Raw genomic sequence first — 13,811 nt, 5'->3', positions numbered from 1 at the left:
CAGAGGCTGTAGCCATAAATATGCATTGTATTGAACATCTACTCTGTGCAAGGCATAGTAGGTTATTAATAACTCCAGGGATTGGAGCATAAGGAGAAAGAGAGTCATCTGGCACCAAGGGCTCAGAGCTGGGGGAGTCTGTGGTTATTTTTAGTCCTGCCACTGGTCAGTGCACACGGGTGGAAGCCAGTGCTGGACGGCATGGTGGCTTGACATCTTTTGCCCAGGCTGGCCCTGCTGCCGTACAGCTCTAGCACCGAATGCAGGATGGGTGGCCACCGAACCCCAGAGCCCACTCCCGCAGTAACAGCATACGGTGGTAGCTGCTTTCATCTTATTGGCTGGTTGTAAGAATCAAAGTAGATTAAGACTCTTTAAGCACTAATACATTTTTTGTATTTTTTTTTTTTTTTAGAGACAAGGTCTCTATGTTGCCCAGGTTGGCCTTGAACTCCAAGGTTCAAGTAATCCTCCCAGCTCAGCCTCCCAGCATGTTGTGCTCACAGGCGTGAGCCAGCACACCTGGCCAAGAATTAATTCTATAAACTGGAAAGTGTTAAATAAACATTTCCCGTTAGGAGAACTGAGGAATTTTAAACTCTGTTTTAATTTTTTTCCACTACTTTTAATAACTCATTGTTTCATCAATTAGATGGATAGGTGATGCCACTTTTTAAAACTAAAGAATCCATAATTGTACGTCCATTTGTGTGACAATTGTGTCCAATTGTGTAAGTCTGCCTCCTGTATCTCATTGTGTGTGTGCCTGTGTGTGTGTGCACGCGTGTGTGGGTGTGTGTATGAGAGTGTGTATGAGAGAGAGAGAGGAAAGGAAGGAGGAGAGAGATTACTGAACAAATATTTGAGTGTCTGCCTAACACACAAGACATCATGCCAGGCATAGCCTTCCTATGGACACAGGGACCACCACGATAAACATAGCTCCTGCCTCATAAGCATAAATTCTATTTGAAGAAACATAAAGTGAATAATTACCTACACAATTAATAGTGTAATCACAAAAAGGATCAGTATTGCAATGAATCATTTGGGTTACATGAGAGTGTGTAACAGAACACCCACCAAACTCCTGACCTCAGGCGATCCACCTGCCTCGGCCTCCCAAAGTTCTGGGATTATAGGCATGAGCCACCGCTGTAAGGCCGAAATCTTTTACTATTTTAATTTGCATTTATTCAATTAGTAATCATGTTTAAAACTATTTGGTGGCAGTTTGTATTATTTTTCTATTTGTAAATTATGTCCAAGTCCTTTGCCTCATTTTTCCTATTGCAGAGTCAGCAATTTTCTTATTGTTTTCTAAGAGTTTTTGGTATATGACTGAATTAACTCTTTATCATAGTCTCCCTATATAATAAATATAAAATCTACATTTATATTTTCTAGTCTCTTTGCCTTATCACTTTTACATTTTGACATTCTAATAGTTTTCAGTATTTTAGTAAGTCAAATCAAATAGCTTCTTTTTTTGTGAAATTTTCTTCCCTTTGCATGCATGCTTAGAAAGCCCTTTCTCTTTCTGAAATCAGTTAAATATTCAAGAGTATTTCGAGTACAACATGAAGGGAGGACCTTCTTTACCCATAGCCAACTTTCCCACAAGTTGTATTGAATAGTACACATCTCTCCCTTTATAACAGAGTAAATACTGAAGAACTATTTCAGGACGTTTTACTCTTAATGAATTTTTTTTTTTTTTTTTTTTTTTTTTTTTTTTTTTTTTTTTTTTTTTGGAGAGGGAGTCTCACTCCCTGTCGCCCAGGCTGGAGTGCAGCTTGCGCAGTCTCGGCTGCACTACAGCTCCGCTCCCGGGTTCTGCGCCATTGCTCCTGCCTCAGCTCGCCGAGTAGCTGAGACTCAGGCGCCCGCCACGGCCGGCCCCCAATTGTTAAGGTAGAGACGGGGTTTCAATCCGAGCTTACCGCAACCAGGATGGTCCTCGATCTCCTGGAGACCTTCGTGATCCACCCGCCCTCCGCCTCCCAATAGTGCTGGGACTTACGAGGTTTGCAGCCCCACCTCTGGGATTACAGGTTTGAGCCACTGCATCCGGCCTAACATGAATTCTTAACGGGACTAGTGAAAGTCTTGCTTTGTCCCTGATTTAATGGGACAGCATTAAGTGAGTAAAGATAGGTGTTGTTTATCATATTATGAATATTTCTTAATTTTTACTGCTTAATATTTTAAAATCAGAAACTGTCTAAAATGTTATCAAATTACTCTTTTTAATCTTTGAAGATTATCATAGGTGTTAACTTCTCTGCCTCATGTACATTTAATTCACTGGTATTCTTTTTTCTGGGATATTGCCATGCTATAATTTGGCTGCTATTGTGGGGTGACAGTCTTTTCAGTAAGGTAATTTAGCTGTCAATTGGCAGGCAAAGGACATATTTGACGCAGGGGTGGTAAGAGATAGGTTGGCACAGGAGGTATGAAAACTCACTCCAAATTACAGACACTTTAGGTATATGCTTTCTTTCGGGACATAACAGCTCTGCTTGCAAATCCAGTGCTTGTGTTACAGGAATGCAGTTTTACATTTGGAAAGAGTCTCTTAGCATTATGAGGGGTTATTTGTGTCATGAACACCAGTTAGTTTACACTAGCTCCAGGAAAGAGATTCAATATGAAAATACGGACACAGATTCAGATATACTGTTGGGAGTATATGAATTTGACTTGTGTTTCATTTACCTGGATTCTCTGGTTTAGCTTATAAACCCAGTATTTCATCATAACCCAGTAAACCAAATTAACTATTATGGACTGAATTTTGCACTCTCCAAATTCATATGTTGAAGTCCTAACCTCTGGTTACTTAAAGTGTGACTGTATTTGGAGACAGGACCTTTCAAAGGGGGATTCCATTAAATGAGGTCTCAGAGTGGATGCTTATCTGCTCTGACTGCTGTCCTTAGAAGAAGAGGAAGTCTGAATACACAGAGGCACCCGGACCGCCTGTGTGCACCGAGGAACGGCCACACAAGGACAGGGAGGAGGCGCCACCTGCAAGCAAGAGGAGAGCAATGGAAGACACCAGCCCCACCAAGACCTCGATCCTGGGCTTCAAGCCTGCAGAACTGAGAGACATGAAGGGTCTGCTGTTTGAACTGCCCAGTCTACTTCTGAAAGGATGAACCAACCCATCGTCGGGGAGCCTGAGCAGACTAATTCATTAACAGAAAGCTGAGCTGTCTCTACTGTTTCTCTCATCAAAGATCAGAACTGAAAGGTGGTCCAGAAACAAAAACCAAGAATCTTCCTACTCTATCATCCCAGAAGGCAAGGATGAAAATCTTCACTCAGGGCAGCTTTGCTGTTTGTTCCCAAGGGCTATTAAATGCAGCTGGAAAAGAGAGCTCCCAGGAGGGCAGAAAAACCTGGGAGTGACAATGAACGTGAATCTAATAGCGCTCTGCAGCCCACCCCAGCCCCCAGAACCCAGGCTTTGCACCCTGAAAAAGCACAAAGCACAGTCCATTCTCTACTGAGAGCAGGTTCTCCACCACGGTCAAGGAGTTCTTCAGGGAAGACATTGCTCTGTGTGTGGTTGGATGGAAAAATATAAACAGGGTTATTCCCTCTTTGGGTCTTTGGTTTGTCCCTTCTCCAAAAGGAATACCTTATTTTCCCCAATAGCGTGCCTTCCTGTGGAATTCCTACCATCCCTCTAAGAACATGCAACAGGGGAAAACACCTGCTGGGAAGCTGCCTCCAGAGGCCCCGCCCTCTCCCGGAAGGGCCTTGGAGGAAGGAAGTCGGGGAGGAGGAGAAGGGTCAGGGGCAGATGGGAGGATGAACAAAGCAACTACTGGGACACAGGCTTCGGCACTGCACCTGCCTGGAGCTGACAGTCAAGCCTCACTCGATGCTAACGAGGGAAGAAATACGGTATCAGAAAGAGCATGAGAGTCAATGTCAAGACCTGAGTTTAAGTTCAGAATTGATTATTAGCTGTGGGACTCTCCACAAACCACTTAGACTTGAGATGTCTCTGTTTTATTATCTGTAAAGCAGGGCCACCTCTACCCATCTCATAGGTTTCCTGAAAGTTCAGTCATGGTTGAAAGTGCTTTATAAACATTAAGTGTCAAAGAGGAACTTTGTTAGAAGCGTTAATAGCTTATGTGTCCATCTGCACACCTACACATAGGATAGTCCATTCTTTTTAGCATTGCCTTTGCGATTGATTTAATTTCCCGTGCTCTGTTCAGCTTCTGAGACCATAATAAACATTACCCTGAAGTTTCTGTTTTCATTTCCATTGGTCCCACTCTAAGTAAACTTTGGCAACCAAAAGGGCATCATCCCTCCTTCTACTGAGCCCGGTGAGTTCACAGCTGGAACGCTGCTCCATGGGACTGAATGTAAACACTTTTAAGTTTCCTGGTGATAACTGTTGGTCATGGCCAATGTCAGCACACTCATTTAAGAGGTGCATTTTCTCAGAACCACTCACTGAATTTTACACTCAATACCAAATGTGAACTTCAGAAGATATTTTAAGGGCATCAGGAAGATGAAACTGTGCCCGCCCCTTGGGGCATGGAAGAATCCACACACACAAACATTTCTACACACTCACACTTGTATTCTGCTTCTGTGTGTTTACATGTTGTTTCTTGTAAGAATAGAGATTGCAAAACTCAACTTAAAAAATATTGAATGGTAACGTAAACAAATTATTAGGCAAACCACAGAGAACTGCAAAACTTTTGACCATTTTTTAGCTACAAAATTTCAGTTTTATACATTATATATTAAGAACCCACTGAGCAAGAAAATATTCTATTAAGTGGTATTTGCAAGAGATTATTCTAATAGAAGGTGTGCTAGAGAAGAAAAGAAAGATGTTACAACTAATGAGGCCCCTACTGGATTTGAGGTGCAGAGAGCCAGCTTTTGCTTCCTGAACACAGATAGTCCTCATGACTCCTTTAGGAATGTGAGCTCCATTGGAAACATCTGGAAGTTGAGGATAAGAGAAAATAAGTCTGGCCAGGTGTGGCGACTCACACCTGTAACCCCAGTACTTTGAGAGGCTGAGGCAGGAGGATTGCTTGAGCCCAGAAGCTGGAGACCAGCCTGGGCAAAATAGTGAGACCTCATCTCTACAAAAATAAAATTAGTCAGGCATGGTGGTATGCACCTGTAGTCCCAGCTACTCGGGAGGCTGAGTCAGGAGGATCACTTGAGCCCAGGAGTTTGAGGCCACAGAGTGAGAGCCTGTCTCATAAAGAAAGAAAAAATAAAACAATTCATTTCACAGTTAGTAACTGCAAAGCCAGAATTCAAATGCTGATCTGATCTTAAAGCCAAAATTTCAGTAAAAAATTGAAGAGATTTAAACTAATGAGGTTGGGGGAGCGTCAGGAAAAGGAGACTCTGGTCACGAAACCACTTGTGTCAAACTGACTTTAGCATGTCCCTCATGGGCCTGCTCTGCTTCCTGGGTCAGGGACCTTGGTGCCCAGTGTTCACCATCTCTAGCCCTCGGGGAGGCACCTGCCTCAGTCAGTGCTTCCCACAGGAGTGGACAGCGAAAGGACAGACAGCCCCGCGCTCCATCCACGATTTCCCCTCCAAGAGCGCTCCGGGTGACATGTTCTTTTTCTTTCCTCCCTCTGAAACATTCTGTTTTCCTTTCTTTTCTATTTTTTTTCTTTGAGATGGAGCCTTGCTCTGTTGCCCAGGCTGGAGTGCAGTGGCCTGATCTCAGCTCACTGCAACCTCCATCTTCTGGGTTCAAGCGATTTTCCTGCCTCAGCCTCCCAAGTAACTGGGATTATAGGTGCACACCACCACTCCCAGCTAATGTTTTGTATTTTTAGTAGAGATGAGGTTTCACCATGTTGGTCTCGAACTCCTGACCTCCAGTGATCTGCCTGCCTCGGCCTCCCAAAGTACTGACATTACAGGCATGAGCCACCGCGCCCAGCCTGTGTGTTATTTCTTAACAGCACATCCTTCCTACCTGACAGGGATATTATGGACAATGGAAAGCTACTCACCAAGGAGGCATCTTCAGGCTCTTGGAATGACAGTGCCACATGTGTCATCAGTGCGTCTCTGTTCCCACCTCCATGTGGCCTAATTCAGGACGTTCCTGCCTCTGGGGAGCATTATGGCTTCAGTTGTTAATATCCAGTCTGAGCTACTGGCTGCAGGCCAGAACCTTCATCATTTTAGCTCAGTATTTAAGGAAAAAGAACTCTGTGGGGAAGGTTTCCCAATCTTACTCATTAAACAGTTCGCTGCCCAGGCACTTTCTCTGATTGGAGTCTGCGGATGGCCAAGGGCACCATCACCTCCCCCAGTCCTGGTGGCCTGTGTCCGGTGAACCACGATGTCCACCTATAAATATCTCCAGAGCCAGCCCTCCTCCTTCTCCCACAGCCCTTTCCCAGCAGCCCCTGCTCTGTGCTAGTGTAGCACAGAATTGTCACCCTGTCCCTCTGACCCCCAACCCCACAACCATCAGAACCACCTGCGCTCAGAACCCTTTACTGGCTTTTCATTCAGGACATCCTTCAAAACCTGGACCCCATCTTCCTCTCCAGAAGGAACGTGCCACCCTCTTCCCGGTTTCTGCTTTGGAGAGTCTGAATTTTCCCCGACACACACGGACCCCTGTCTACACCCTTCCCTGGGGTCCATCTCGCTCCTCACTCCTTTCATTGGAACCATCCCCCTATGGCCCAGTCGCCTCTATGGCCAGGGTGTGCACGGGCTCTCCCTGACTGTGCTTCTCTGTTCTCAGGTATTGCCTATCACCCTGTCTTTCCTGCTGGATGAGACGCTTGTCTGGGGTAGCATGAGCTGCCCGGCTGGCTTCCTCTGTCAGCGTCCCTCAGGCAGCAGCCCAGGATGGAAGGGGTGGGCAGAGAGGCCTAGGGCATGAAATGCAGCCTCATCAGATCCCTTCGCTTTCCAGAACAAGGATTTCATGCCTCTCTTTCACAACAGCGGGCTTGAGAAAGTGACGTCCGCACAAAAGTTTCCTTTTCAGTTATTCCTCCATCCATTCCCCAAAACATAGCAGTCATGAGTTTTCATCTTTACATGCTGAAAATTTTACTAATCCCGGGTTCTGGGATTTTGATGCTGGAAGACACTTTAGAAATCTGCCAAAGAAGTCTGTTCTTGGGATCCTCGTTCTTCTTCTCAGGCAGTCAGAGGGGTTCCCACAATGTTTTAAAATTTTTAAAAGTCTCTTGTAAATTTCTTTCCCAAGATAAAACTAACAACAACAATAAAAAAGATAGTTTTTCTTTGCTTTGGGCTAGAATTACATCAACTTAACATTGTACAATTAGTTGACTCACTTTGACCAGAATTTCATGGGTAGCTAAATGTCTGAACAATACAATTTGAAAAAGATTCCTTAAAACATTTTATTTAAAATAGTTTTGATACAAAAATTTTTCAAAACACGGAGCTGCTGGTGAAAAATGACAGAGATCATTAGAAGGCTGAAATCCACTGATTTCATCAAATGCCTTCATTTTGACTATGGAGAAACTGAGGCTCAGGGGCACGGGCACATTTGAGCTCATTGGGGGCTGGAGTCCAGGCTCCTATCCTGTGGTCAGTGCCATCCACACACCCTGCAGGGAACAGTAGCCACAGTGTCAGCAAGCTGGGACCCATTCCCTCACGTGCCACTGCTCTCTGCTAAGTTCAATCTCTGCAAAAGCGAGGACCCAGACCCTAAGTCACGGCCACAGGGGATGTCCTGCCTGGCTTGACTTACATGCTCTTCTTTGTCAAATACTCAGTTCTTTATGAAAAAAAAATTATTGAACAAAAACATTCGAGATCACACTATTGCACTCCAGCCTGGGCAACACAGCAAGACTCCATCAAAAAAACAAACAAACAAACAAACAAAACATTTGAGGACAGTGCTGGAGTACTAGAGGCTGTTTCCTGCCTGTGACACAGACGGACAGCAACACTCCCTTGGAAAGTCCATTCTCCCAACAGAATCTTCTGTGCCTCATGCAATCACGTCTGCCCATACCACCAATGCCACAAGTCAGCCCTGTGTGCCCCCAGCCAGGTTCCCCCAGGCTGGGGCAGACACCTCAACCCATTTGCATAAAGTGCCTCCTATGTCAGTGTCATGGCATGGACCAGGAAGCCATGGTGATTTGCGCGTCATCCCCCGCAGCCTGCACACCAGGTCCTGTTCCACTGAGCTCCAACTCTATCGGAGCACCTGGCCACCTGGCTCACAGCACTGATTGATACATGTGATAAATGAATAAAAGGACAATTATAGAATTTTCTTCCTAACTTGGTATAGCCAGCTTTATTTGAAATAGCTACTGGTGTTTTTGCACTCACATAAGTGGTGTGCAAGTTACCAGAATGCTGAAAATAGTAATTTGTTAATGGGACAGTCAAGGAAGACAAAAAAGTAACACCTAAAAACATATCTATTTATATTCTGACAGAAGAACTAGCATCAATTAAACCAGCTTTCAGTCTCATAGCTGTCAGGGTGTTCAGGTTCTGCCTTCCATACAGAACAACATCTCCAGGGCTCATGGACAGAGAAATGGCCCCGAAGACACTAACTCTGGTGAAAAATTGTGAGATTTCACCCTCAGGTACACACACCATGGTGTGACTTACAGGGGCACCCTGAGTTATATAAGAGTGTCCCTAAATTGATGTTAACAGTACTAATAAAGGATGAACTGAGTCTCTCTGCAGCTGCCTCTGGGCTTGGTCTGGTGTGCCTATGCCCAATGTCACCCAGACCCAAAGAAGGGTTTGCAGCAGCAGCTGGACAAAGCCAAATCTCCAGGAGCCCAGTCCCACCCTCTCCTCTGAGAAGACCCCCATGTGACGTCCCCAACTTTGTGGCACATGGTTAAGAAGAATACAGGAAAGAGCGCAGGGACGGCAGCCATGGCACAAACCAGACACAAACTACTTTCTGAAACGTGTTCTCGTCTGAAAGACTCTAGAGCCAGTGCAACCCTCATTAGAACAAGCATCGGAGACGTGAAGTTTGCTACTTAAGGTCTCCCAGCAACCTGGAGGCGGCCCTAACCAAACTTAGGTCACAGGAAATGAGCCCCACTTGCAGAGCTTGTTCTGAACCTCGTTTTGGGGAGAAGCTTGGTTGTTCACATCACTGAGAAGGAAGCTGAGTGAGGATGAGAAAAACAGAGGCAGAGCTGGATGAGAACAAGGTGCAGCTCTGCTCAGCACAGCCCCCAGCCTGCTTCCTGGGCAGGAAATTCAGATGTGAAATCCAGTTTCTGAGAGGCTCAGGAACCTGCTTTGACTCATGATGATGAACCCAATCACGTATTTATAGCTGAAATCAAGTGGAAAACCCCACATCACCACAGGCTGCGATCTGGAGGAGCAGAGATTAGCAATCTAGAAATAGAAAAGTTATTGAAAGCCAATCTTCTCCGAGCTGATTGATCCAGAAATGACGGTAGGAAACAGCTGAACTCACTTAAGAAGTTGGTGTCTAAAATTGGAGACTCTCTCAGCAAGGCCTGCCTGGGTCATGGGGTCCGCCCCATCTAGTGAGTGCTCTGCTGTGCATCAGAGAGAGGGGGCGGTACTGGCATCTTCCCAGCAAAGTAGGGGCCAAGGGAGTGCTGTTTAAAAGCAGTGGATGATGTCTACATTCATCCATCTTCCTAGCACATCAATAATAATGTTCCACTAGCTAGTCAGGTACTCAGATCCTGACATTCGTCAGTTGTGTGAAAATGCTAGAAAGTACCATTTCAAATGCTAATATGTGTTGTTTATCAAATATAAGGATAATTTCACCAAAGAAGATATACAAATGACCAAGAAGCATATGAAAAGATGCTCAATGCCAGTGTCACTAATCCTTAGGGAAATGCAAATCAACACCACAAGCAAATCAACACCCTGAGAAGATATCCCCTCTCACCTTTTGGGATAGCTACTATCAAAACAAACAGACCAGAGCGTAATGAGTGTTGGCGAGGGGGTGGAAAAATTAGAATTCTTGTTCACTCCTGGTGGAAATGTAAAACAGTGCAGGAGTTCTGGAAAACAGTATGGCCATTCCTCAGAAAGTTACACATAGAATAACCATATAATTTAGCAACTTTCCCTTCTGAGTATATACCCCAAAACACTGCAAAGCAGAGCCTCAAAGAGATATTTGTACACTCACATTCATAGCAGCATCATTCACAGTGGCCTAAAGATGGAAGCAACCTCAGTGTTCATTGGTGGATGGATGGGTGGCAGAGTGCGGTGTAGGCACACAATGGAAGGAAAGGATGATGCACACTGCAATGTGGATGAACCTGGAGGACATTACGTGAAGTGAAATAAGCCGGTCACAAAAAGACAAATACTGTATGATTCCGCTTACGTGAGGTACTGAGAATACCCAAATCATAGAGACAGAGAGTGGAATGGTGGCGCCAGAAGATGAGGATTAGGAGGAAAAAAGAGTTATTGCTTAAAGGGTAGAGTTTCAGTTTTGAGAGAGGAACAGAGTTCTGGAGATAGATGGTGGCAATGTTTGCACAGCAATGTGAGTGCACCTAATACCACTGAACTGCACACTGAAGCATATGCTTAAGATGGTAAATTTAATGTCACATGTTTTATCCATAATTTAAAATTTTTAAGTGTAAGGATAAATGTAACCACAGCATATGTGCATGACATATAACAGCACATAGTTACACATAGTTATGTTGATAATTTTTTATTCTGTAACCTATATTTATCATTTTAAACTACAGAAAATATACCCAATGAAAATTACTAATTTTCCTGCTATTTTGTTTTAACATGCTTGAACCATAAGCTCAAAACACCTATTGATACCTTGTGGTGCCTGCACATGAATAAAACCTAAATCCTTCTGATGTCTCCATAGACGAGATATACAGGCCAGATTTCAAGTCATTTAGTCAGCAAAAAAGTCACAGGAAAGCAGTTTCTCATAGATATCAACTTTTAAACTTTCCACACCTGAGGACCACTTGGGTGGGTCTAAGAGAGTGATTGTACACCCCTGACCCCCTGCAATTGTGAAAACTCAGAATCACCAGCCAAAGAAGGTAACCAGGATAAACTGGGTAGAAACAGCGACGTTTGGAGAGAGGGGATCACACTTTTAACACTACGGCTAGGCATTTTGAATGAGGTAAAACCTGAAGACAATCTGAATAATGAGAACCACAGCCCTCGGTGTCATAAGGAACCTTTCAAGCTAGTGCCTGCCAGACTCTGAAATCCCTGGGCTCTGAGTGCACAAAGAAAAGGGGGGAGTTCCTGCCCGCATCATTGGTAGAAAGTAAAGACACAGATGCCGGAGGGGAAGAGCACAGCCTACGCACAGCGGGAGCTCATGAGATGTTTGGGGATTGACAGGCACATCTACAGAAGTCTCCTCGATTAAAGCATTCAGTGTGCAGGGCAGGGCCAGGGAAAGGACAATGCCAGGTTCCTGGAGAGCTGGAGTGACACAGACGAGCAGGAGCAGGACCGCAATGCCACCGAGCAGTGCAAGTGAGGTTTGGTTTCTTGGAGCATTTGGAGGAACTGAAGGAAATGCAGAGTGAAGACAGCGTTCCTGAACACAAAGCAGGAGGCGTGAAGTCCCAAATCCAAGCCCACCCTCATTCCTTCCCCAGTGTGGGGCCCTTGGCACCTCACCCCTCAGTTCATATGGTGGGGCAGTGTTGAGAGCCCGTCGCTTTCAGCCGGATTGTGGCCTTTTCCATTCCAAGCCACAAGAGCATCAGACGTGAGGCTGTGCTTCATGGCCAGGCAGGGACATGGCATCTGAATGACTCAGGGCCAATCAGGAAAGCAGGAACCACAGCAGTTGTTTTCACAGAAAGTGTTTCATATAAGGAATTGGCTGAGTAAGGCTGGAAGGCTGGAAAGGCAAAGGGGAACCCCCAGTAACCCCAATGTGGTAAGTGCAGGGAAACAGCTCCTTAAATGGAGGGAAGAGGGTGGTGGTGTGACAATCTGGGAACACCGAGAAGGGAGGCACTCCCCGGCTGCTGGGAGCCTCTCTGAAGGGGCACAGGGAGGCTGGTTCTGGGAAGCTGGCAAAGTAAGTGGACATGTAAATAAAAAGCAGAAACTGGTTCCAATAGCTTTTGCCAGAATTAAGAGGTTTCTTTTCTTTTTTTCTCTCCTTCTTTCCTTCCTTCCTTCCTTCCTTCCTTCCTTCCTTCCTTCCTTCCTTCCTTCCTTCCCTCCCTCCCTTCCTTTCTTCTTTCCTTCCTTCTTTTCTTTTTCCTTTTCTTTTGTCAGCGCCTCCCTCTGTCATCCAGGCAGGAGTTCAGTGACGTGATCACCACGGTTCCCTATAGCCTCAACCTCCCAGGCTCAAGTGATCCTCCCACCTCAGCCTCCCAAGAAGCTGGGACCACAGGTGTGTGCCTCACCACATCTGGCTAATTTTTGTATGTTTTGGTAGAGATGGGGTTTCACCATGTTGCCTAGGCTGGTCTTGAACTCCTGGGCTCAAGTGATCTGCCCACTTCAGCCTCCCAAAGTGCTGGGATTACAGGCATGAGCCCCCGTGCCTGGCCAGCATTAAGAGGTCTTAATGGGGACAGTGATAGGAATAGGAGGCAGAGCTGGGGGATCAGCACCTGCTCCTTCCCCCGGGTTGGCTGTCTCTCTAGCACCCTCTATTCACAGGGCGCATGGGGCAGCGGACATGGAACATAGACGGGGCTCCCAGTCTACCCTGCTACCCCAGGCCACGTGTAATGTCAAAGAAAAAAATGAGGATTGTATAAAACCACTGCATGGGGTGACAAAGTCGTCCCTGGTGACCTCAGGTAGGAGGCTGCCCCCATGACCTACACATGTGTTATAGATGCTAAGATGATCCTGAGTAAGAAACAGAGGGACAGGAATGTCCTCTGATATATGACGTATAATCTAAAATAAAAGGCATGTGAGTAATCTCAGCATTTTGGGAGGCCAAGGTAAGAGGATTGCTTGAGGTGAAGAATTCGAGACCAGCCTGGGCACTAATAGCAAGACCTGGTCTCTACTGCAAAAAAAAGAAAAAAAAGTTAACCAGGTGTGGTGGCACACACATGTAGTCTCAGCTGCTTGAGAGGTGGGAGGATGGCTTGAACTTGGGAGGTCGAGGCTACAGTGAGCCCTCATGGCACCACTGCACTCCAGCCTGGGCAATAGAACGAGACTGTCTCAACAAGAAAAAAATGAAAACAAAATGAAAGGCACTTTCACAGCAATAAAGCAGATGGAAATGAGAATGGCACAAGTAAATGGGATCCTTCTTTTCCTTCTGTTTGAAAAGCAGGTAGAATGAGAGAAGTGTCCCTGGCTTCTCATCACCTGGTCCTAGGGCTGTGACCTGAGCATGGACTGTGTGTCCCTTGCCTGCGAGGGCAAGGCTCAGGTTTCTCTTCAGGAGCTGAGCCGAGGCTGGGACTAGGGTGACCTGTGCCTGGGACACCAGGGAGGCTGAAGTGTCTGAAGCTTGCCCACTCTGGGGGTCAGGGTAGGGAAGGCTGTGGGTTAAGCAATGACACCTCCTCAGCACACGTCTCCCAAACCCAGAACTCAAGAAGAGGCAGGTGTCTGGGCCACACAGGGGCTGACCACTCAGCCTCAGTACAGACTCTTGTCCCCGGAGCCCCGGAGAAAACAAGCTGCCTTTCTTATCTGGGAAGTGTGAAAGGCAGGCACTGCAATGGTGACGACGAAGACTGAAGAAGAGAGCGCCCCCACGTCTGGGCTTGCTCAAGGACACCAGG

General features: G+C 45.9%; 1 protein-coding gene across 1 annotated transcript in view; it reads right to left on the bottom strand.

Annotated features, from left to right (window-relative positions):
* The window catches only part of RPS6KA2 (ribosomal protein S6 kinase A2), a 251,825-nt gene extending 240,028 nt beyond the window's left edge, over window positions 1-11,797 (bottom strand). Inside the window, exon 1 of the mRNA XM_017869541.1 lies at window positions 11,713-11,797. The gene's annotated coding sequence lies outside the window, so the exon portion shown is untranslated. The remainder of the gene's footprint in view (window positions 1-11,712) is intronic.
* Between the last annotated feature and the right edge of the window lie 2,014 nt (window positions 11,798-13,811).

This window comes from Rhinopithecus bieti, unplaced genomic scaffold (assembly GCF_001698545.2).
Source record: "Rhinopithecus bieti isolate Rb0 unplaced genomic scaffold, ASM169854v2 scaffold_3948, whole genome shotgun sequence".
Classification (NCBI taxonomy): domain Eukaryota; kingdom Metazoa; phylum Chordata; class Mammalia; order Primates; family Cercopithecidae; genus Rhinopithecus; species Rhinopithecus bieti.
Note: the sequence above shows the minus strand (reverse complement) of the source record. Positions and strands in the feature narration are given on the sequence as shown.